The following is a 23,743-nucleotide window of genomic DNA, read 5'->3' as shown; positions in this document are numbered from 1 at the left end:
GAGCTGGAGAGGGACAGAGCCAATCCTTTCTGGGGGTCGGCTCCCTGACTGGGGCGGCTCCAGGCCATGTGCAGGTCCTCAGCTTTGCCTATGTTGCCTTATAGTGAGACAGAGCTGCCCCCCGGTCACTGCCCAGGAGGCGAAAGTAAGAGCCTGATGCATGGGGGCGCTGGTCCAGGGATGTGGGCGGGTGGTCGATGAGGCAGAGGAGGCAGCTGGTCTGTGCAGTGGCAACTGAGGGCCACATGCTGTCACTGGAAGGGGCAGCAGTCCCTGCTGGACCTCACCCCAGGTTGCTGTAACTTGGGCAGTTTGATAAAATTCCAAAGTGAGAAGCACAGTCCTGACTTGGGGGTGGCTGCCCGCCTGTGTCAGGACCCCACCTAGAGACTGGGACCTGATCTAAGACTGGTGTGTCTGTGACCTGAGGATGGCATGTCCCGGGGTCCCAAAGCCAGCCCACTGGTGCTCATTTGCTCAAAGGCTCTCAACCCTTAGGGTCTGCCCTTCCCTGGCTCCTTCCAACTGGGTCCCACCAGGACCCAGTCCTCTAGAGCCCAGGACCCAGCATCCAGGGGTGGCTCTGGGAAGCCTGGCAGCTCCGCTAACTCCAACATTCCTCATCTGACAGCAAATGCGGCAGCAGATGAGATGAAAGAGTAAGTGGATGGAAATGCTGGGACAGTGGGAGACATATAAGAACAGTAAAAAAGTAATGTGTGGAGGGAGAGGCCCCCGGAACCACTCTCTGCAGAGACAGGGGACAGGCACCCATGGTTGTGACCTGGCACCGTCAGCCTCTCAGAGGGCGGGTGGCACACTGTCCTCACCCAGAGGACTGCAGGCCTGGTCGCCAGATTTCCTATTTATGGAAGCGTCACCTTGCTGGGAGGGAATCTGAATCTAGGGCTGGGACCACCCAGAGCTCAAGGCTAGGGATGCGCCGGTGACTTGAAGGAAGGAAAAGGTTCAGATCAGAGTCCCGACTCTGAGTGTCCATCCACTCTTTCAATCCTGGGAAGGGAGATGTGTCCCAGCTTAATGTCACCTCTAACGAGGGATCGTGGGACCAAAACCAATGATTTCCAGAATCCTTGGGCTCTGGCCCTCACTGTGGTCACCCCGTGGCCTTTCTGCCCACAGCTGATAGATCGAGTATATAAGGGCATTCCCATGAACATCCGGGGCCAAGTGTGGTCAGTCCTCCTGAACATACAGAAAGTCAAGTCGAAAAACCCCAGAACATACAAGGTACGCTCAGCCAGAGCACAACAAACAGGACAGGCCGTGTCAGGGGCCCAGGTCTCCAGCTGGAGGGAGCATCAAGCCCAGGCTGGGGGGTGGGTGGGATGGTCAGATGCACATCCTGGGCACGGACGGTGACATAGTCACCACAGACAAACTCGGCTCCGGTGACCCTCCCTGGCTTCAGTAACAAGCCAAAAAGCAGCTTTGTGCAGAAGGAAACCTTCCTGCTTTCCTTCCTTCCCAGAGTGCTGACTGTGGGCTGACTGCCATTTGGGGCCGGGAGTCTTCCATCTGTTCTGAGGCTGCTTCCTCCTCTTGGCCCTGCCCTACAGGTCATGAAGGAGAAGGGCAAGAGGTCATCTGAACACATCCACCAGATCAACCTGGACGTGAGCAGGACACTAAGGAATCACATCTTCTTCAGGGATCGATATGGAGCCAAGTAAGCCTATGGGAGCCACAGGGTCCCAGCGGAGATGGAGTGAATGAAAGAGATGGGGGCTTCCCTGGAGAAGAGGCCAGGGTCACCCAGGAGGGATGACAGAGCTGCCAAGACCTCTCCTGGCTCAGGGACCAGCCGGCACCAAGAACAGAGCACTTCCCTGCTTCCAAGCCCTGGGCCAGACTGGAACATGTGGGGCCAGAACCCAGGAGGATCCTGAGGAGACAGAAGGCAGCAAACAAAATCATGCACAATGGTGAAAGGTGCTCTCCCTGACCCACGGGGACCCACGGTAGGACTCACGGGAGGGTGGCAGGATGGAGGGCCCATGAGCCTCTCCAGGCAACACTGACAGTACCAAAAGCTGGGTGGACTAGAGGTCCTGGAAACTGTCATCCATGTCTGCTGAGAACATGACATGGTACAGCCACTTTGGCAGCCAGTTTGGCAGACTCACAACGCTCAATGGACTTGAACCACGTGTCCCCAAAGTGTCACAGATATTGAACCCACTGATTTGAAAACTGACATCCACATGAAACTTGCATGCCACGTCCACTGCTTGATTCATCGTCACTCACACAAGGAGCCTTCGGGGACAGCCTTCAACACGGGAATGGGGAGAGCAAGGCTGGTCCTCCCTCCAAATGGAAGACACAGTGAGAAAAGGGAATGAGCCAGTGATGCCTGCACGAACGTGGGTGGATCCTAGGTGCATTTTGCTGAGGGAAAAAAGCCAGATCCAATAAGCTACCACGTAGGATTCCCATTCCTGGGCCATTCTGGAAAAGGCCAAACCACAGGGACTGAGAAGCAGTCTGGGTGGTCAGGGGCTGAGGGATCAGGGAGACACCAGGTGCATAGGGGCCACCCTGGAGACTTGGAAGATGAAGGAGTCGCTTCAGGAGGGGCTGGGGCAGTGGCCAGGAAACTCTGCCCATTGGTTTAGAACCACGGAGGAACTGTACACCCAAAGGCTGAACTGGCGTGTCTGCAAACTGAAAAAATAAAATCATTCAGAGTGAAAAGGATCAGGCAAGTCACTGTACAACTGGGCTATCTGCATTTCACAGATGTGGATTTTACTGAAACATTTCCTCAAAGTCAAAGGCCCTGAAGAGCTCACTGCTTATCTGGTGAATCATCTGAACCTAAAGTGGGATTTGTTGTTAGGCTTTGTAGACAAAGTGAAACTAACGGCATCTGCACAAAACAAACAAAAGCCTCATTTCTCTGTTTCCTAGGCAGCGGGAACTATTCTACATCCTCTTGGCATATTCGGAGTATAACCCGGTGAGTATTCCCGGCAGTGATGTTCCCGGGCAGTATTTCCCTGTTCACAGGAGTGGGTGTCTGGTGGGGGTGCCATCACTTCTTTTAAAGTTAATGTTTGTGACCCACCAGGATATAGAAGGTAGAACTCCAGCTCACTGCTGGCATAAACCTCCAAGCAAGGGAGTGGTCTCAAGGGGTCAAGCTGAGACACAAAGGAGTTGGGGCCTGGACTCCTGGTGTCACCTGGGTCTGACCACCACTTCTCAGAACAAGAAATGACGCCCTCCTCCTGGGGCTGCCCCAAAGCCCAGGAGCTTGGCAGGGTCGCATGCGGGATGGTGCCATCAGGAGACAGTTTGGACAAGGTGCTGAAGTGCCTGATGGACTTGGCTCTTGTCATGAAATGAATTTGCATCCTGAGGAAGCCTCTTCTTCAGAGGAAGCCTCCGCAGTCACCTCTGCCCTCTCCAATGACATGAGTCCTCCCAGGTGACCTCAGTCCTCCCAGATGATGTCCTTTCATGGTGACTCTGGCTCTTGCAGGAGGTGGGCTACTGCAGGGACCTGAGCCACATCGAGGCCTTGTTCCTCCTTTATCTGCCTGAGGAGGATGCATTCTGGGCACTGGCGCAGCTGCTGGCCAGGGAGAGGCACTCCCTGCAGGGTAGGTGGACAGCTGCCCTTGGGACCTCATACAGCCAGACCCAGGGATGGCCACCCTGGCCAGACGATCTCGGCTTTCAGCCAAGGCACCTTCCTTGTGTCGCTAGCTTGTTGGGAACCTTTAGGATGTCTCTGCTGAGGGTCCCACAGGAGTCCGTGGCTGACCCCAAAGCCCAAGTCAGACGCCTTTCATCCCCATCAGCAGAGGGCATCTCATCCTCCCCGTGGCCATCCTCTGTGTCTTGCTGCCACGCCCTCTGGCTCTGATTCTGTGCAGCTGACTCTCCCCTCCCTGAGAGTCCTCCTGCCCCACAGCTGCCCGGGCTTCAGCTACCCTTGGTGCTCACAAATGGGCCAACCAAGCCCAGATGGCAGCATCTCCCCATCCCGTGTCCCCTGGCCCGACCCCACTTCCAGGAGACGACCGGGAAGCCCAGCACCCACCCTGTTCTGGCCACCCTGTCGTGGCCTCAAGTCAGGCTTGCCCTTTTTGCACCCTGGTCCAGGAGGCCTCCAGGGGAACCTCTAGCCAGGCTCCAGGGGATGTTCCTGCCCCACGTCCCCAGGGCAAAGGTCGCCTGGTGAGGTCACCAGATGGGAGGGTGGGAGGCCTTGGGATTTGGGGGCCTCTCCAGCTGCCCAGCTCTTCCAGCTGATGGCTCCACATCTTGGGGGAAGGCTCTGATTTCATGATGGGCTGGGGGCTTCTCAGATTCTACAGCCTAAATGGTGGGACAGTCCAGGGGCTCCAAGACCATCAGGAGCATGTGGTCCTCACATCACAACCCAAGACCATGTGGCATCTGGTGAGTTTATGGTCCCCTCCGCTCTTCCCCAGAGGCCTTGCCTCCTGTGGGGCTGGAGGAACGGGCCTGGAGCCCCTCGTGGGGCTGGTGACTGGCTGAGTCCAGCCAGGGCCTGACCCGGGACGTCGGGCTCTCCATGGGCTGGGAGTTGGATTCCTTTCCTGCCCTGGAGGAGACAGAGGCACAGGGATGGGGCCCAGCTCCCGCAGAGCAGGGCAAAGGGCAGTGTGTCCACCGGGAGTGTGGGAAGGGGCCGGTGTTGGGGGGAGCCCTGGACACCGCCCAGTGTTCTGCACTAGGGGAAGGGTCTTCAGAGGCCCTGGAAGAGGGAGGTTTTTAGGGCAGCCCAGGGGGCCCTGAGCACCTCTGTTCCTCCCGTCAGGACAAGGAAGGTCTTTGCGCGCAGGGTTCCTCGTTAGGCTGGCTTCACCGGATGCTGAATGACGGGGTAAGAAGGCACAGGGAGACCCTGGCTCCGGGACCCTCCTTGCCCTGCAGTGCCCTGCTTCCCCAGCCCGGGGGTCTGGCTCACCCACAGCCCACAGGAGGCTCAGGCGGGTCCCCGAAGTACTCACAAGCAAAACCCTCTGCCCAAGAGGGGTCATCCCAGGGCAATGACTGGGGCTCAGGACCAGCCTCATGGGCAGACTGGGCCAAGACCCGACTTGAGAGGGCTCAGGGAAGCCTCAAGCCCTGGGCAAGCCCCCCTCTCCAGGAGTCACATCCCCACTCCAATGAGTGCCCCCATGAGGAGCTGCAAGACCTTGTCTGACCCAGCGCCCTGGAGGACTCAGGAAACCCTCATGGGGAAGGTCACTGACTCTGGGGACTGTGCCCCAATGTGTGCAGCTCAAGCCACCAGCCCCAGCCTGGAAGGGCCAGGTTCTCCCACACCTGCTGTCCCCACAGATCTCTCTTGGGCTCACCCTGCACCTGTGGGACGTGTATTTGCTGGAAGGAGAACAGGTGTTGATGCCGATGACAAGCATTGCCTTTAAGATTCAGAAGAGTAAGTCTCCGTGTGCCCAGTGGGGCCTTGGGAGCCCTGGGGTCAGATCCCAACTGGCCCAAGGGCAGCTTCTTCACAGGGTCCTCATGATCCTCTGTTCTGACCCAGAGGGAGGTCTGGCCAGGTTGGCTGGGCAGGGCGCAGTGACACTGAGCCCGTCCCCCACATGGCCCAGATGAAAGTCGGGAGTGTGGTGAGCACTTCCCTTCCCAGGTCGTCCCCCTGCCACAGCCTCCTGTGCACATCTGGACCCCTGGGGTGGCCACAAAAGGATCCGGCACTGCCCGGTGGGAGACTGAAGTGGTCGTGGGGTATCAGCTGTGCCCCCTCCCAGGGAACTCTCCAGGCCTGATGTCCACCCTGTCCCTAGAGCACCTATGAAGACATCCAGGTCTGGCCTGTGGGCACGTTTTCAGAACCAGTTCTTCCACACCTGGACCCTGGATGATGACACTGTGCTCAAGCATCTTAGGGCCTCTACGAAGAAACTAACAAGGAAGCAAGGGGACCTGCCACCCCCAGGTGGGCTCCAGTGCCATGTCCCCTCCCATGTCACCCTCTGGGGCAGTCAATAGTGGGGGAGTGCCCGAGACCCACAGCCCTACTACCTGGGCCTTCCTCTTCACCTTTTCCTCCTCCTCTTCCTCCTGAACTCTAAGAAAGTACAGGAGGCCACCGGTCCTCACGGCAGGCGCTCAGTGCGTGTGTACTGGATGTGATGTGCACGCAGGAGGGCGATGTGGGCATGACCCTCCAACAAGCCCCCTCCCACTTTCCACGGTGTCTCTGTCTCCCCATCACAAGGCCGTCAAGGGCACTGGAAGAGCCAGACTCATTTGTGGGAGACTCCACCCCTCGCTGCAAGCACCCACAGCCTCAGAGAGCAGCAGAGGCCCCTCACTCCTGCACGCTCCTCCAAGGGTGCCAGAACAACAAGGCTTGAGCCAGGGAGACGAGGGAATCAGTGTCTCTGACCCCCAGAGCATTCAGGGAGAGGGCATAGGCGGGACCCCAGGCCCAGAGCCAGAGTCAAGAGTTCAGCCAGATGTGGGAACAGTCAGTCCTGGCATGGACTGGGCAGCCCAGGAAGGCAGAGGGTGACCCACATCTGGGCCCAATCACCCACTGTGGAGATGGGTCCCCATGTGAGGTGGCAAGGGGCTGGGTGACATCCAAGGCCCCTCCCACCTGAATTCGAACCGGGGGCTGTATCCCTGGCCCAATAGCCCTGGGATGAGGGTGAGTGGCAGGAAGCCCCCAGCCAGTCTGAACCCTGGCGGGCAGTCCCAGGAGCCACCTGCCATGTCCCGACAGCTTCCGCATGCCAGGCGGCACACGCCCCTCCCTCTGGCATCAGCAGACTACAGGTGTGTCCTCATTGTCAGACCACAGGGGCCACACAGAGACCCCGAGGACTCCAGAGACGCAGGCAGGTGGGGCCCAGCCCGGAAAGGCCTGCCTGGGCTCACAAGGGACGCTGACCACGTCTGTTTTCCTTTCAGCCAAACCCGAGCAAGGGTCCTCAGCACCCAGACCTGTGCCGGCTTCACATGGCAAGAAGACCCTCTGCAAGGGGGACAGGCAGACCCCTCCAGGCCCACCGGCCCAGTTCCAGTGGCTCATTTTGTTAGCTTCCCTGCCACAGGCACCTGGTTCTTTCACATCCTGTCTTATTGAGGCTGTCTGGGAAGATACTTATCCTGTGGGCACTCAGGGTGTGCCCAGCCCGGCCCCGGCTCAGGGAGGACCTCAGGGTTCCTGGAGATTCCTGCAGTAGAACTCGATGCCCCGGCTCCCGACGGACCTGGATGTAGGGGGCCCTTGGTTCCCCCATTATGATTTCGAACAGAGCTGCTGGGTCTGTGTCCCTTCTGAATGTGTCCTGGACAGCCCCGGGACTGTGGGACAGGGCCAGCTCGAGAAGCCCGCGGGGACCCTGACACCAGGCCCTGCCCAGGCCCATCAGGACTGAGAGAGGTCGGGAGACATCCCACTGCAACAGGGCACCACATCTGCGGACAAGAGACTTGCACCCAATTTCTACAATGGCACCGTATCCCAGGAGGACCAGCTGGCCACCTGCTGGCAGGCGGAACACCCTGCGGAGGGGGTGAGATTGGCTTTCACTGCACTGAGCCACAATGTGGACATGGACTTCCAGCCCTGCACTGCACCCAGCACTGATTCCGACCAGGACACCCCCTTAACAGCTAAGGATGAGCAGCAGTGCACTCCCACCTCAGGGCTTTGTCTCTGCCACCTTGGAAAGTTCTCAGTTCCCTCCAGGCTTCTAGAAGCATCTGGGCCAGGGCTCGTGGCTGGATAATTTCCCAAGGCTTAACAACCCAAGCAAACTTCACGTATTTGCTTTATTTTTTGTTAAACTTACAAAAACTTATTAATAAAGTGCACAGCATGGAAGACGTTCACAGATGGAACACACCAGCCCCCAGATCACAAAGCCAACCATGCCCAGCCCCTCCCAGCACCCCCAGCCCTGCGACCAGCATTCTGAATTCTGACGACACCGTGAGCCTGCCTTTGTACTTTAAACTCATGGAAGGTTAACCACATTCATGTTTTAAATAAATGTTTCCTGTTGAAAAGATTTAAGATATACAGAAAGATTGAAAAGGCACCATAGTGTCCTCCTACACCTTCCATCCGGCTGCCCATAATAATGACGTTTTGTAGTCCCATGGCACATCATAAATTTAGGCCGGGTGTGGTGGCTCACACCTGTAATCCCAGCAATTTGAGAGGTCGAGGCGGGAGGTTCAGGTTCACTTGAGTCTAAAAGTCTGAGCACAGGTGGACCCTGGCTCTAGAGAAAAGTCAAAGAAATTCGCCAGGCATGGTGGCGTGTGCCTATAGTCCCACCTAGTCAGGAGCCCCAGATAATAGTTAATGGCAGAACCACGGTCAAACTCCAAAGACATTGGTCTAAACTAGTACACATGACTGTCAGGCTACATCCACATTCTGAGAAAATAATTTGGACTCATCTCTGGGTGCAGATAAATGAGCTTTCGAGGTCAGAGAATTCTGCTTCATCTAGTGTGGCACTTGTAATCACAATTTCATTAGTGTAAAATAACTGCTTTGAGCAAAGCAACTCACTCTAGAGGCTTCTGAGTGCTCAATCAGATTAAAAGTAGGTGCCATCCACCCAAAACTGTTACTTTGGATTTCAGTGAGTTGAGGAACAGCATGTGGCCCTTATTGCTGGCTGTTGACTAAGGCCATTTTGAGCTTGTGAAAAGAAGCCTGATCCAAGTATAGCACAGTGGCTGAGAGTGAGGACCCCGGAGTGTGACAGGTCTGGTTTGCATCTGCTCCACTGCTTGATAGCTGTGTGACCTTGGGAAAATTAACTGCCCTTTCAGGGCCTCACTTCTCTTTTCTGTAAAGGGAGGATTATAATTCCTACTTCAATGTTGGACAGACCAAATTACAATCTATGTACACGTACATACTCCTGGCGCAGAGCCCTCAACACTGGCAGCTACTATTCTTGTGAATTTCTGTGAAAGGGGATGCGTGTCTTTCTATTCCCTAGAGCGGGGCACCTACAGACAGCTCATGCAAAGTATATCACTTCATTAAGGAAATATTTCCAGATAAAGAAAACTCAGAATCTGCCCCTATTTTATTCTGCTGGATGTTGTAAACCATGAAGAGACTCCAAGGCTGAAGCTAGTATTACTGTCACTTCCACAGCTCTATGTGGGCTCGTGATTCCCATATGGAGGTCAGGAAGCTTCATATGTGACCAGTTCTGCCTCAAGAGTCATTAGCCAGGGGAGGGGCAACAAAATCACTATCTTAAATAATTTCCTCACAAGGTGACAAAGAGCATAGTGATTGTCTACAGGGGACTGTCATCACCCAAACAGCTCCTGCTCCCAGTGAAAGCCTTTACAACATGACAGGGTCATTATCAGCAATGGCTTGTGAGTACTCAGCTCTTCCAAATATCAGCTCCGCTGCTCCCCATGCTCGGAAACTAGAGCATGAAACCAAGGCCTGGGTAGCTGGAAGGGGCCTGCGAGAGACAGCTGGACCCCACAATAAGCATGCGTCCTTCCACCTACACCTCTTCAGCTTGTACCAGACTTAGGCAGTGTAGCAGGTCAGCCTAAGAATCTGAGCTCAGGACCCAGATCACCTGGACTCAGATCCTGACTCCAACTTAGTAGCTGCGTGACCAAGGACACATTATTTAACCCCAACGTCATGTTGCTGTGGGAAGTTTCCTCTGATGACAACACAGATGGGCAGAGATGAGCCGAGATTTACGTCTTCCCTCCCAGCATGTGCGTCCTGGCTCATGACACAGGTATTTGGAAGCTTAAGCCCCAACAGGAAGCTGACTTTTCTGGATTCTACAGACCTGTGTTTAGCATTAAGTATTTTCAAGCAAGCTCTCTAAGCCAAGGGAAACAGCTTCCTCCACCTAATAATTAAGACTACTAAAGAATGGTGGCCACTTTGAATGACAGAGAAATGGGACAGGGAGAAAGGAATTGGCATATACTGGGCACTTCTCTGTACCAGATTTTACCCCTCACCCCATCTCCTATCTCCACCTCCTTTAAAGATCAAAAACATTATCAGAGGTTGTCTTCATTTCACACATGAAGAGACAGTAGCTTGCCCAGGTTTGCCCAACTTCATTCCCCAAGTCTTTCTGATTTCAAATCCCAACCTCTCTCCTTCACATGACACTGTTTATGACTTTTCCTCACACACTCCCGTTTACCTGATTTTAGATCCAAATATTAATATTACAGGCCTCAGGTCTTGGCCTAGGAACAAGGACTGGCATCCTCTTTTCTTCTTCTCCCAATCTTCACAGAACTATCTAGAATTCCTCATTCAGTCACACTATCTGAAATGTTAACAAGTAGAGACTTCCTAGAGTAAAAAGCCTCCTGGCATGTTCAAATGTAGGGAAAATCCCATATTTGATTATAATAACATTTTACTTCCTCTTTCCAACTTGAACAATCTTAAGTCTTCTTGTATTATAGGTTTTCAGAAATGTGGATCCCTCTTTTATATCTAAGTTTTTATTTCTCCTTTTGCAAAAGCTGCTCCAAATACCAGCTGGGCTGCTCCGCAGGCTCTGAATGTTCAGAAGAACATTCTCGTTATGAGGATGACTCCGTGGAATGCTTGACCACTAAGTTTGGTAAACAGCTGCTCAGTCTTTTTCACTTTAGCCGCAGCTGGGGAGGCAAGCCTCTATATGAGTGGCAGAGGCTGGCTGGCTGTTTAGCAGACTCATTTCTTCTTTCTGAGGACACAGTAGCTTACATTTCCTAGCTTTCTTTGCCGTTGGTTTGCCATGGCCATGCAATTGAGTTCTAGCTAATGGAATATAAGCAGAAGTGATGCACCCCACTTCCAGGGTGAGCCCCCGGACTCCCCTGCTGCCCATGCACAGCCTTCCACTCTCTCCTTCCTATTGCTGGCATGAAGCACATAAGCAAGCTGTCTTGGAAGCCACGCATTGAAGCTGGTGAAGACTACAAGATGGAAGGAGCCTGGTCCCGGAATCACCACTTGGAGGAAAGCTGCTTGCTGTTCACATACACCAGTTTTGGATTTCACACAGGGAGGGATAACCAGTAAAGAATAACCAGTTAAACCAGTAAGACTTGGATTTCTGACCCCCTAGCTGACCGACAGATTAGCTGTCCCCCTTCTGATCCCCTAGCTGACTGACAGATTCATGAAAACGATTGTTATTTCAAGCCACTGAGCTTTGGGACAATTGACTTTTGTTGCAGCAGCTGATTAAGACAATGCGGATTCTCATTAGTTGCATCACTTTGACAAGTGAGTCTAACCTCTTTCTTCTACCAACACCACCACGACCACCACTGCTGCCGCCCTCCACTGTACTCCTAAAGACAGTGGCTACCTTTGGGGATTTTTAATTTCTCGAAGTCTCTGTGTGGAGGCCAAAGCAACTCCACGTTGGATGCTAATCTGCCATGTTGACTTCAGATTAACCTCTGCTCTGGGAAGACCATTAAGATTTCCAGTTTGTCTGTTATTCCTTGTGTAAGATCACATACTTACTGTAAATCCTGCCCTCACGGTAAACCAGCTTTGCTGTTATCATACTTTAATTGTCTTACACATCACTTCTGAATCATACATACCCTTTCCCTGTGGTATATCAGCCCTGGGTCTGCAGGGTAATGGTGCAGGGATCCACGATCTCATCTCTCCACCACCAGACACTGACATGGCTTCTGTTTGTAAGTCCCTATTAAATGTTACTTTCTTGTTTTGTTTTTTTGAGACAGAATTTTGCTCTTCTTGCCCAAGCTGAAGTGCAATGGCGCAATCTCGGTTCGCCGCAGCCTCTGCTTCCCGGGTTTAAGCAATTCTCCTGCCTCAGCCTCCTGAGTAGCTGGGACCACAGGCATGCACCTCCACATCCGGCTAATTTTCTGTATTTTTAGTAGAGACAGGGTTTCACCATGTTGGTCAGGCTGGTCTCCAACTCCTGACCTCAGGTGATCTACCCACCTTGGCCTCCCAAAGTGCTGGGATTACAGGCGTGAGCCACCGCATCCAGCCACTTTCTAAGGGATAGGATTTGTCAGCCGCTTTCTTCAGCCTTTCAGCTTCTTTGTACTTTGGGGGTAGGTTTGCATAGATTTGCCCGCCGTGGAACAACTATGAATTTTTTCTGAAAGAATGGCGGTGTTATAGTTGTGGAATACCATAGTCATATTACATTCAGGGAGTGGCAGCTCCTGCTGTGCTTCAGATGTAATTTCATTCTTTCCTATAGGCTGGTGAGGCCGGAAGACTTTGGGGTTACATCATTGTGCATTTTGTTGGCGTAGGAGAAGGTGATATTTGTGAGTCTTGGGGTTTCAGCATGTAACTGAGAAAGGGAAGCTCAGTGAAGAGGAGAACAATGGTAGGGTGGACACATTATTTTTTGAAGTTGGACCAGCCTGATATAAGTAAAGATTTCTGGGCCACCAATGACTGTCTATGGCACAGATGCAAGCATACCAGTCAGAAAGCAGCCACTTCCCAGGGAGCATCATGTAGCTTTTAGACTCCAGGGACACCACAAGCCACTGTCAGGTGAGAGGTGCAATTCACACAACCCAGCACAGAGGCCCCCTCTTTATTTCTCAAAGTTTTGGGAGAACCCAAGACCCATAGCCTTTATTTTAGGGGCTGTTTAATGGGCTTGGCAGAGAAAGAGACTATGTAATTGACTCAGGTCTTCTGAGCTCTTAGCATTAACCGAGATCCTGTAACATAGGCAGATTTAGCCCTTTTGTTTCTATTTCTATGTTTAATATAAATTTTTATTAAATTTTTGCAAAGATTTAGCTTTTGGCTAAAGTCAGCCTTTGGCCACAGCAGTTGATCAGCAGGGAAACAGAAGGAGAAGAGGGATTTTCACACTTAGCAAGCAACTCATGTGTGCCAGTTGCACAAAAGAGAGGTTATAGTGAGATATCCAATTCCCATTAGAGAAACAAGGGAGTTGGAACTCAGAGAACATAAGTGATTTGCTGACAGTCAAGGCTGGTGAGTGGCGGTGCTGGGATTGGAGCCAGGCTCACTTGGCCCTGAGGTCCATGTTGAACAGAAACCTTCTCTATGATTCCCCAGCAGACACACATAGCCATGCCGTTTCAGGTCCACTCTCAGGTTGCTTCTGCTGGGGCCTTATGTGCTTGAGGGCAGAAAGTCATAATCATTTGAGGACCCACATGGTGTTGCAGTCCAGCATGACCATTTCAAACTCTAACCACTCCTGCATCTGCAAAATGGCGTTTTCCCTGCTGGGTGTCTAAGGTAGGGTAGCATCCTACCCTGTATGGTTCCTAGCTGGGGCCCCTGTCACCAGGGAAATGGTGCTGGTTCTCACCCGGAAATAGATAAAGAGGAAGTGTCTCAGCTGAATAAGAACGGATATGCAGCCTATCCCGACTCCCTGCTCCCTGAATGAAGCAGGGCCTCCTGGCATCGCTTGATGTTTGTGAAGCTATCCCAGGTTGCATTGGCAGCAGCCAACACCAGGGTTTTCCAGAGGCTGAAGTCCAACACAGGGTTCATGTCATTGCCTTTTCTTCCCTTCCTCGGGATCAGAGGAATAAACATCTCTTACTTAGAACTGTTCTATGCAGACTTAGAGTGGCAGAGGAGTAATTTAACCTGTCAAAGGCTATTTGGAGCAAAAGCCACCTTGTGTCACTGAAGCTGTAGAACTGAGCCACAGGAGGAAGCTGTTAAAGTCGCAGGGTCGAGGACTAGGTACCTATGTTATCCTGACAGCACAGAAGCACAGCCCGAGTCTCTTCTTTGGCTGAGCCAAGGGTGTGCTGGAGAGGCCTGAGGGAAACAGGAGTGGCCCTTGTGACCAGTGCCCTTTCGGTTCAGAAGGAACGTCTCCTCTTGTTGAAGTGACTTGGCTGAGCTTGCTACTTCTGCTTTGAGAGTCAAATATCAGGATCAAGACTTTCATTATCCCCAATTTACAGATGATGAAACCATATTGGGCAGGAAAGAAAGTCACCCCAGGAGAGCAAGTTGGGCCTGGGCACTGGCTGAGGACATAGGGGAATGATCATTTGGGATATAGCTTGTTAAGGGGCCTCACAGGTGTTCTTGTGATCCAGGTGTCGAGAGGATAGAGCAGAAAGGTTGCCAGGGAGACACTGGTACTGTGCACTGCGAGAGTGAGAGAAATTAAAGAGAACACGCAACAAAGCCTTGGGACACTGGGAGGGGGATGGCCCACCCTGTTTTGTGCTGCGGGAGAAGAGAGTAAGAAAAGGAATCTGTATTAAATCCTGGCAGCCTGCAGGAGAAGCAAATGCCCTTCATTTGGTTCATCCGCAGTGCGATTGGCATCCCATTAGCTTCGGGAAACCAGGCTAGTGTGGATGCCAGCTCACTCCAGTGGCCTGATGACTGGGAGACCATGGGCTGGGGTTCTGGGCTGGGATCCTAGGCCTGATGGGAGGAGAGTTCAGCCCCAGGTTTCCTGTACTTCAGCTCGTATCCAGACGATGGGAATTGTTGGAATGAGAGACTCAAAGGAAGCTGGAACCTGAACTTTGTTGTTGTCCCATGTGGACACCTGTGTTCACTTTCTAGTTCTACGTCTTGCTGTCTGTGTGTCCTTAGGTAACTCACTTAAACCTTTCTGAGTCTCATTTCCTTCATTTATAAAATAAAAGACGTAAAATTTATCTCAGATATTGTCCTGAGGATTAAATGGGAGAAGGAGGAGCCCCTTCTGCATTCCCCTGGCTTCCAGTGGGTGGAGGCCAGAGAAGCTGCTAAACATCCTGCCAGGCGCAGGACAGCCCCCGTCACAAAGAACTGTCTGGCCCCTGATGTCAGTAATGCAGTACTCAGGAGCCCTGGCGTGGGGGAAAGAGAAGAAACTCAGAAGCTTGGCACATCTCAATTCAAACCCTGGTTGTACCACCTCTAGCTGAGTGACCTTAGGCAGGTCTGTGAACTCTCTGAGACTTGGCCTCCTCGTCTGTAGAATGAGAGAGACAAAACTGCCAAGCTCACCCAGAAATAACCCCATGCATATATGGTCAACTAATATTTGACAAGGGCATCAAGAATACACAATGTAGATTCTTTTATTCCTTCACTTTCTTAATAGACTTGTTTCACTTTACTCTAAAAAAGTATATACAATGTAGAAAGGAAATTCCCTTCAGTAAATGGTGTTGGGGAAGGTGCCTGCAAAAGAATGAAATTGCACACTTGTTTTACATCATATACAGAAAATTAGCTCAAATGGATTAAAGATTTAAATATAATATCTGAAACTGTATAACTCCTAGAAGGAAACATGGGGAAAAATCTCCTTGACATTGGTCTTGGCAATAATTTTTTTTCACTATAACACCAAAGCACAGGCAACTAAAGCAAAAATAAATAAATGGGACTACATTAGACTTAAAAGGTTTTACACAGCAAAGGAAACAATGACAAAATCAAAAGGCAGCCTATGGAATGGAAGAAAATATTTGCAACCCATATATTTGATAAAGGGTTAATTGAAAATATATAAGAAATTCACACAACTTAATAACAAAAATTAATAAATACATAAATAGCCCAATTAGAAATAGGCAAAGGACCTGAATGGATTTTTTTTCCCCAAAGAAGACATACAAATGGCCGGCCAGTATATGAAAAGATGCTCAACACCACTAATCATCAGAGAAATGCAAATCAAAAGCACAGTGAGATATTGCCGCATAGGATAAGACGGCTATTATAAAAAAAGACAACAGGTAAAAATTGTTTGCAAAAGTTTAGAGGAAAGGAAACCCTTGTACACTGTTGGTTGGAATGTAAAGTGGTATAATATTTATGGAAAACTGTATGGCGGTTCCTCAAAAATTAGAAGCGGAACTACCATACGATTCAGCAATTGAATTAGAATCTTGAAGAGAGATCTGCACCCCATGTTTATTATATCACTATTCACAATACCCAAGATATGGAAACAGCCTAAGTGTCTATCAACAGATGAATGGATAAATAAAATATATATAATCAATGGACTATTAGCCATTAAAAAGTAGAAAATCCTGTCACGGATAAACGTGGAGGATATTATGCTAAGTGAAATAAGCCAGACACAGAAAGACAAGTTTTGTATGATCTCACTTATATGTGGAATCTAAGAGAGTCAAACTCATAAAAACAGATAGTAGAATGGTGGTTGCCAAGGGCTGGGGGTGGGGAAAATGGGAAGCTATTAATCAAAGGGTATAAACTTTCCGTTATAAGATGAACCAATTCTGGAGATTTAATGTATAGCATAGGTGGTAATGGATGTAATAAATTTGTGATAATTAGTACACAATATATACATGTATGAAATCATCATGTTGTATGCATTAAATATATACAATCTTTATCAACTAAATATATATTTTTAAAAATTTTTAAATGTTTAGATGATAAGAATTCTGAGAATTAAATACAATAACATATATGAATGGACCTGATACACAGAAGGTGCTAAATAGATTTGTTTTGTTTTATTTTATTTCAACTCTGACAGATGTAGACTTATTGGGAAAGAATGTGCACAAAGCATTATCTATATGATGACTAAATATCCTGTATACATGCAATGTCATTTCTATTCCTCATTCATTGGATAATAAAATCAGAACCAGCCTTCTGGTGGTCACAAAACGTTTTGACATGAGAAAGGCTGATCATGAGCAATTTGGCAATGTACATCCCAGAGAATGCATGCCGTTTGACCCACAGCTACCATGATGTCATGTCTAGCAATTAGTCCTAAGGAGATCATCAGAGATGTGTAAAGAGATTTGATTCTAACTGCATCCTCTGTAGTGGTACATGTCAGGAGCTGGCAAACCATGGCCAGAGGAGCAGGCTACATCTAGCCCACCACCTGTTTTTGTAAAGTTTATCAGGACACAGTCTTGCCCATTCATTTACACCCTATGTATGGCTTCCTTCCTTGCAACAGCAGAGTTGAGTGTTGCAACAGAAACTTTTGGCCTTCAGAGTTTAGAATATCTACCGTTTGGCCTTTTATTAAAAAAAATTTGCTGACTCCAGGTGAGTATATTAAGAAAAGGTTGAAAAAACCTAAATCTTCAAGAGTGGAGAATTAGAAAGTAAGACGTGTTGTATATAAGAGAGATAGTATGTGTGTGCACTTATTTGTAAATACATTGTTTAGAAATAATGTTGTCAACATACGTTGCAGGTCTTAAAAATTGTTCAATATATAGTGTTAATCAAATAACAGGCAAATTATAAAATGTAGACAGAATGTGATTGGGTATTTTATGCATCCACCAACAGAAAAGGGTGTTAGGAAGCCTGTGGACCAACATGCCAAGTGTGGTTCTTTTGACAGTGGTATTATGGATTTTTTTTTTTTTTTGAGATGGAGTCTCGCTCTGTCACCCAGGCTAGAATGCAGTGGCATCATCTCGGCTCACTGCAAGCTCCGCCTCCCGGGTTCACGCCATTCTTCTGCCTCAGCCTCCCAAGTAGCTGGGACTACAGGCGCCCGCCACCACACCCGGATAATTTTTTGTATTTTTAATAGAGACAGGGTTTCACTGTGTTAGCCAGGATGGTCTTGATCTCCTGACCTTGTGATCCACCCCCCTCAGCCTCCCAAAGTGCTGGGATTACAGGCATGAGCCACCGCGCCTGGCCAGTATTATGGATTTTTTAAAAATCTCCTTGGTTTTCTGTAGATTCTGACTTTCCTGTAATGATTACGAATAAATATGTATTTCTTGAGAAATGTAAAAATAACTTTATCTTCCCGGATTTCTCGTAATTGAAAATGTTGGGGCTGGGTGTGGTGGCTCACACTTGTAATCTCAGCACTTTGGGAGGCTGAAGTGGGCAGATCACGAAGTCAGGAGATCGAGACCATCATGGCTAACACGGTGAAATCCCATCTCTATGAAAAAAAATAAAAAAAAAAAAAAAAAAAAATTAGCCGGGTGTGGTGGCAGGCGCCTGTAGTCCCAGCTACTCGGGAGGCTGAGGCAGGAGAATGGCGTGAACCCCGGAGGTGGAGCTTGCAGTGAGCCGAGATGGTGCCACTGCACTCCAGCCTGGGTGACAGAGCGAGACTCCGTCTCAGGAAAAAAAAAAAAAAAAAAGAAATGAAAATGGTCCTGGGACAGATCTTTCCATTGAGAAGGGCAGAGGGGAAGCCCTGGGGATTCAGCCGGGTTTCTGTTGCATTTCTAGAAACACACAGTTGTGAAAGGCCAGTGTTGGCCATAGCCCAGGGCAGACTGGGATAGAGGAAGTCAGGATTGAGGGACCGGAGAACAGATGTGGCCACAGCCCTTCCTGACCCACTGTGTTCCCTTCCACAGCCCCCATCTTCTCTTCACTGACGCACATAGATGCCTGACCAGAGGAGAGGTTTAGTTTTCATCTGAGGATTATCTGTTATGTTGCAGTTCTGAAATTCCCATAATGTTTAAACTAGAACACAATTCATTTCATTATCTCCAGTGTGTATGGCTTGATAGAAATATATTCCATTATGTAGCACCTTAAATCCAGATAAAACATAAGGAACTTCTATTCCATGTTTGTATGATCAATGTTAATACTATAAAAAAATCTAAAAAGTAGCTATTTCCTATATTACAGTATGAAAGAAATATGTTGACTGATTTGTTTTGGGGGTGGGAAGGTGTAAGGCTGGGGAGGGGGCCTGTGGAGAACAGTGACAGGAGTCCTTTCTTAAGGGTTGGGTTTTATATACATCTTTTAAAATAGATGATGTCATTAATAAATTATCTGTGGGCATCATGAAAAAAGTTTGTAATGTAAAACTTTATGAGCTTGACAGTTGGTGAAACACTTTTCTGTTTAGAATTGTATTTGGCCCTCCCCAAGAGAAATGTTTATTTATGAGTATTGGGGTAGTTCCAGTAGCAATGCCTCAAAAGAACCAGGAGGTACAGTGTTGTCTAAAATGTGGACTCAGGAGCCAGACTGCCTGGCTGTGCAACCAGCCTTGTCATTTCCTAGATATGGGGCAAGTTAATTAACTTCTCAGTGTTCTTATCTGTAGAGGGGGGGATAATCATAATATATATCTCAGGGTTATATTAAAAATTGAAAAAGTTAATTTTGCAAAGCACTTAGAATAATATCTGGCAAATAAAAGTGTTTACAAGAGAAAACCCTGTAAAAGTATTTACTCATTAAATACAATAATCTGAAACCATTAGTGATTTAAACATTTGTAGCTGACTTGGTAATATTTATGAAAATAAATACTGTATTTATAATCTTTGACCTTATTTTACTCCTAGGAATTTATTGTCCAGTAAACAGTTTCACAGGCAGACAAAAATATTACTATAAAATCATGTTTATTACATTAATCTGTGCAAAAGGAAAAGACAGGCAAATAAAATGGCCATCAAAAGTGGTATTGGTTAAATGAATTATAGTAAATTCATTCATTAGTAATCATATAATCCAAACAGAATGAGGCATATTTATGTGACATGGGAAGATCCACAACTAATGTTAAATGGTAAAAGATATAAAATGTTATGCCTAAGAAAATACTTTCTGTGAGAGAATATATGTTAATTTATGCAAGTGGCGCCGATGTGGCGGGTTTGTGCTAATTTCTTCATACCTCACAGACAGACCTGGGCTCTCCCACTCATTATCCATGTGGCCTGGGATAAGTCATTTAACTGCTGTAAGCCTCAGCTTCTTCATCTGTCAGCCAGTGATAGCCTGACTACTCTGCAGGGTAACTCTGAGATTTAAACGTGATAATCTCAGAATATGCCTGGCAAACAGTAGGAGCTCAGAACTTGATGTTTTTTCCTACAGCAACTACATGACTTTTGGGGGTAGCACTTAATGCTTGAGGTTGGTAAATCCTTATATACATCAAATATTGTAGGAACATAAGTACATGCTACTATTTTTAACCTCCCCCACCCTTTTTTTTTTTTCTCTTGAGACAGAGTCTCACTCTGTTGCCCAGGCTGGAGTGCAGTGGTGTGATCTCTGCTTGGCTCACTGCAACTTCCGACTCTTGGGTTCAAGTGATTCCTGTGCCTCAGCCTCCCGAGTAGCTGGGATTACAGGCATGTGCCACCACGCCTGGCTAATTTTTTTGGTATTTTTAATAGAGATGGAGCTTCACCATGTTGGCCAGGAGGGTCTCCAGCTCCTGACCTCAAGTGATCCGCCTGTCTCAGCCTCCCAAAGTGCTGGGTCAAACCTTTTATATCCAGTAAAACAGCCTCACTGGGTCAATGGATATCCTGTGGCTGCCTACCATTTTTACATTATCAGAGGTCCTCATGAGGCCATTCGAAAGTATGAATCAAAACACTTTAAGATGAACAGGGGCATAGGTTTGCATGAGGCTTGTCAGTGGACCTCCAGGATGAAGACCAAAGTAATTGTGCAATTTCTAGTGGAATGATTTACACTTAAGATCTTATTTATTTGTCAAAAGACCCCTATGAGGTAGGAATTCTTAACCCCAATTTGCAGAAACTGAGACTTTGGGACCTTGAGCAACTTGCCTGACACCACAGAGCTAGGAAAAGGTAGGCATAAGATCCTCACCAAGTCTGACTTCCAAAGGAAGATTTGAAAAGAAACTTCCTTGCTACCTGCCAAATCTCTGCAGAGCCCACAGCCATATTCACACATGAAACGGGGCAATGACAATAGCACCAGGAATAGCTACTCCCGGTCAGATGCCCTCATGAACTCAACTCCGCAGGATGGGGCCACCAGGCCCTGCTTAGGGGAAAGAAAAGGGGTTTGTAGATGAAGCCCAGCCAGCCAGCCAACCAGAGATGGGAAAAACCCATTGGGAAGAACTTGCTTGCTCTAGCTGGGCTTTGCAAAGTACAGTCCGGCTGATGAGTCTGGACAGACAGAAATGGGCCCGAGTGGGGAGCCTGGCCGAGAGCATGACTGAGGGCGTGGTCAGCAGCTGCCACACCAGGACACACGATATGGACATAAGATGCTGGGTGGTTGGTTCTTAAAGATTTTGTGCCTTAAGAAAACTAAAGGATGCAGACATGGGTAGAAGGTGGCTCTTTAAAAGTGCTTCATGTAAGAGGCATTATGGCATGGTGGGAAGCGGTCTGGTTTTTGAGTTGAGGAGAGCAGCCTTGTCATTTATTTTTTTAACAGATCACTTCACCTTCTGGTAGTTTCCATGTCTGTGCAATGAGAATAATATTATAACTAAGATGTAACAAGAAATGTAAGCACAAGTATTAAAATCTCCCCATACTTTCACCTCATCCACTCTAACCAGGGCTAACATGGATGGTTTTACAGGCTGTGCACTGAACAACTATGTCTGGTGGCCAGGATGAGTGGGACCATCATCCATCTCCAGTGTCATTCTGAAGTGCCACACGCTGGCAATGCCTGCACCCAGAGGGAGGGGCACTTTTCCTGAATAGGATAAAGGTGCTGTCTGATTACCCGTGGGACTCTGTCTACTGGAAGGGGGTCTTTTTCTAATTCTCACAGAGGCGTCATTTAAGCTAGTGGTGGTCTTCACCCCGCCTGCCATGACTTTCTGCATCTGAATGCAGACTGTTTATACACACATTTCTCACCCTCTATAGAGCTGAGGCTATGGTTTTCCTGTCTGGAACCAACTACTCTTTAGGACAAACTGGGGACAATTGTAGGCGTGAAAACCTAATGGGACTCTGTTTATTCTGGGAATAGGGTAGAGATGACTCCTGCCTGGGATGTGGGAAAGGAAGAAAGCCTTTGACTCATCCCTTTAAGAGAAGGGGCTTTGGACAATCTGGGGTCTTTATCTTTTCTGAGTTCCTGACTGCAACTGATGTTTTAAAGGTTAACACAGTTTGGAAGGTCCAACTCCCAGGCTGACTGTTAACTCCAGCCCGTGCCACAAGCACCCCAGGAAGCCAGGGTTGGAACCCAGAGCCGGGGAGAAGGGTGGCAGCCCAGGCTTGCAGGGGCCAGCTTCCTGAGCCTGGTACATGTCAGGCAGAAGCAGACAACGCCTGTGCTGAGAGTGCTGGAGCTGGGCTGCCTGGAGGCGAAGAGTCCTGCACAGAAAGGAGCACCCTGAGAAGTGCCCCCAGGCTAGGAGGAGAAACCCACATGACTATTGTGGAAAGTGTGGGTTTTGGTGTAGAATTTTTACCCTTTGATGATTTGAGCGCTTTTCATCACTACAGTGGGCAGAGGACCTGCCCCAGCCCCCAGATATTGCTCCAGACAACGAGTCTTGCAGCCCCCAGTGACTATTTTCCCTCTTCAGCTGCTTTACTTCAGAGGCTGGCTCTGTTAGGGAGGGGCGGGCATCCCTGCTCCCCCGCCCCAGGATTGAAGCAGGACGAAGACGTACCCAGGAAAGCCGCTGTGGCCAGCCTGAGCGTAAGAGAGACTGAGACTCCCTGCCCAGTGGAAATACACTGTACTGCAAGATGCCAAAACGAGCCACTTGAATCCTCTCTTTCGGGAAGTCAAAAGTACAGTGAGGCATGAGAAGAAGGATCTCCAGCTCCAATTTGTTCTCCCTCTTGTGGATGAACACACTGTTACCAGATGCTTATCAAACCATTTGCATATGGTACAAGCCCATGTGAGAGAAAAGAGCGCTCTGTCAACTTCTACCCATCTTCTGTCCTCTCCTGACAATGCATTTCCATTACCAATGGTGGCCTCTGGGTTTTACTTTCTTCTATGCACAAAGAAAACAACGGGGGGCACCTGTACATAGAGAATTCCAGAGGCAGGAAACTCTCCCTACTTTTTGACAGTGCACAGCAAAGAGAATGTAGTTGGATGTTCAGCCAACCTGGGTTGGAAGCCACCTGTAGCAGCATGGCCTTAGACAAGTCACATGACTGCTGGGAGCAAGTCTCCAAAAGAGAGTGGTGAAGATACCTACGTCATCAGAAGGTTAAACAGAATAACACGTGTGGCTGGGCAGAGCACACAGAAGGCACCACATATGTGTTTTTTAGATTCTTTCCCAAATCTAGGAGATGCAACTTAGCAATGAAATGCCTTGAAACCTAAAAAAAAAAAAAAGTTATAAAAATACAATCATGGTCATGGAAAAATATAGGCTATAAATACATGTAAGATGTAATGTAGGCCGGGCGCGGTGGCTCAAGCCTGTAATCCCAGCACTTTGGGAGGCCGAGACGGGTGGATCACGAGGTCAGCAGATCGAGACCATCCTGGCTAACACGGTGAAACCCCGTCTCTACTAAAAAATACAAAAAACTAGCAGGGCGAGGTGGCGGGCGCCTGTAGTCCCAGCTACTCGGGAGGCTGAGGCAGGAGAATGGCATAAACCCGGGAGGCGGAGCTTGCAGTGAGCTGAGATCTGGCCACTGCACTCCAGCCCAGGCGACAGAGCGAGACTCCGTCTCAAAAAAAAAAAAAAAAAAAAAAAAAAAAAAAAAAAGATGTAATGTAATAACTAGTTTGCACACACTCTTACAAAATGAAAGTTCTGTAAGGATATGCACCAGCCGATTTCCTACGGCTAACTCTTCTAGGTTCTAGGAGCCCTGACAGGTTTCTGTTGCATTTCCCAGAGAGCACGACCCCTAAGCCCCTAAACCTCCCTCTTTTCTGCTCACAGAGAACTGATGAGAGGAGAGACTCAGCTCAAAAGTGTTTAGCGAATGAAGTCGTTTCTTAAAATATTGGGTTTATAGTTTCCTTTTTAAAAAATAAATGATA

The 23,743-nt window shown here is 48.8% G+C and overlaps 1 pseudogene; it reads left to right on the top strand.

Annotated features, from left to right (window-relative positions):
* The first annotated feature begins 658 nt into the window (after positions 1-658).
* Positions 659-7,737, top strand: LOC126938998 (TBC1 domain family member 3G-like; annotated as a pseudogene).
* Positions 7,738-23,743: the final 16,006 nt, after the last annotated feature.

Source organism: Macaca thibetana, chromosome 16 (genome assembly GCF_024542745.1).
Source record: "Macaca thibetana thibetana isolate TM-01 chromosome 16, ASM2454274v1, whole genome shotgun sequence".
Classification (NCBI taxonomy): domain Eukaryota; kingdom Metazoa; phylum Chordata; class Mammalia; order Primates; family Cercopithecidae; genus Macaca; species Macaca thibetana.
This window is presented reverse-complemented; position numbering and strand designations above follow the sequence as displayed.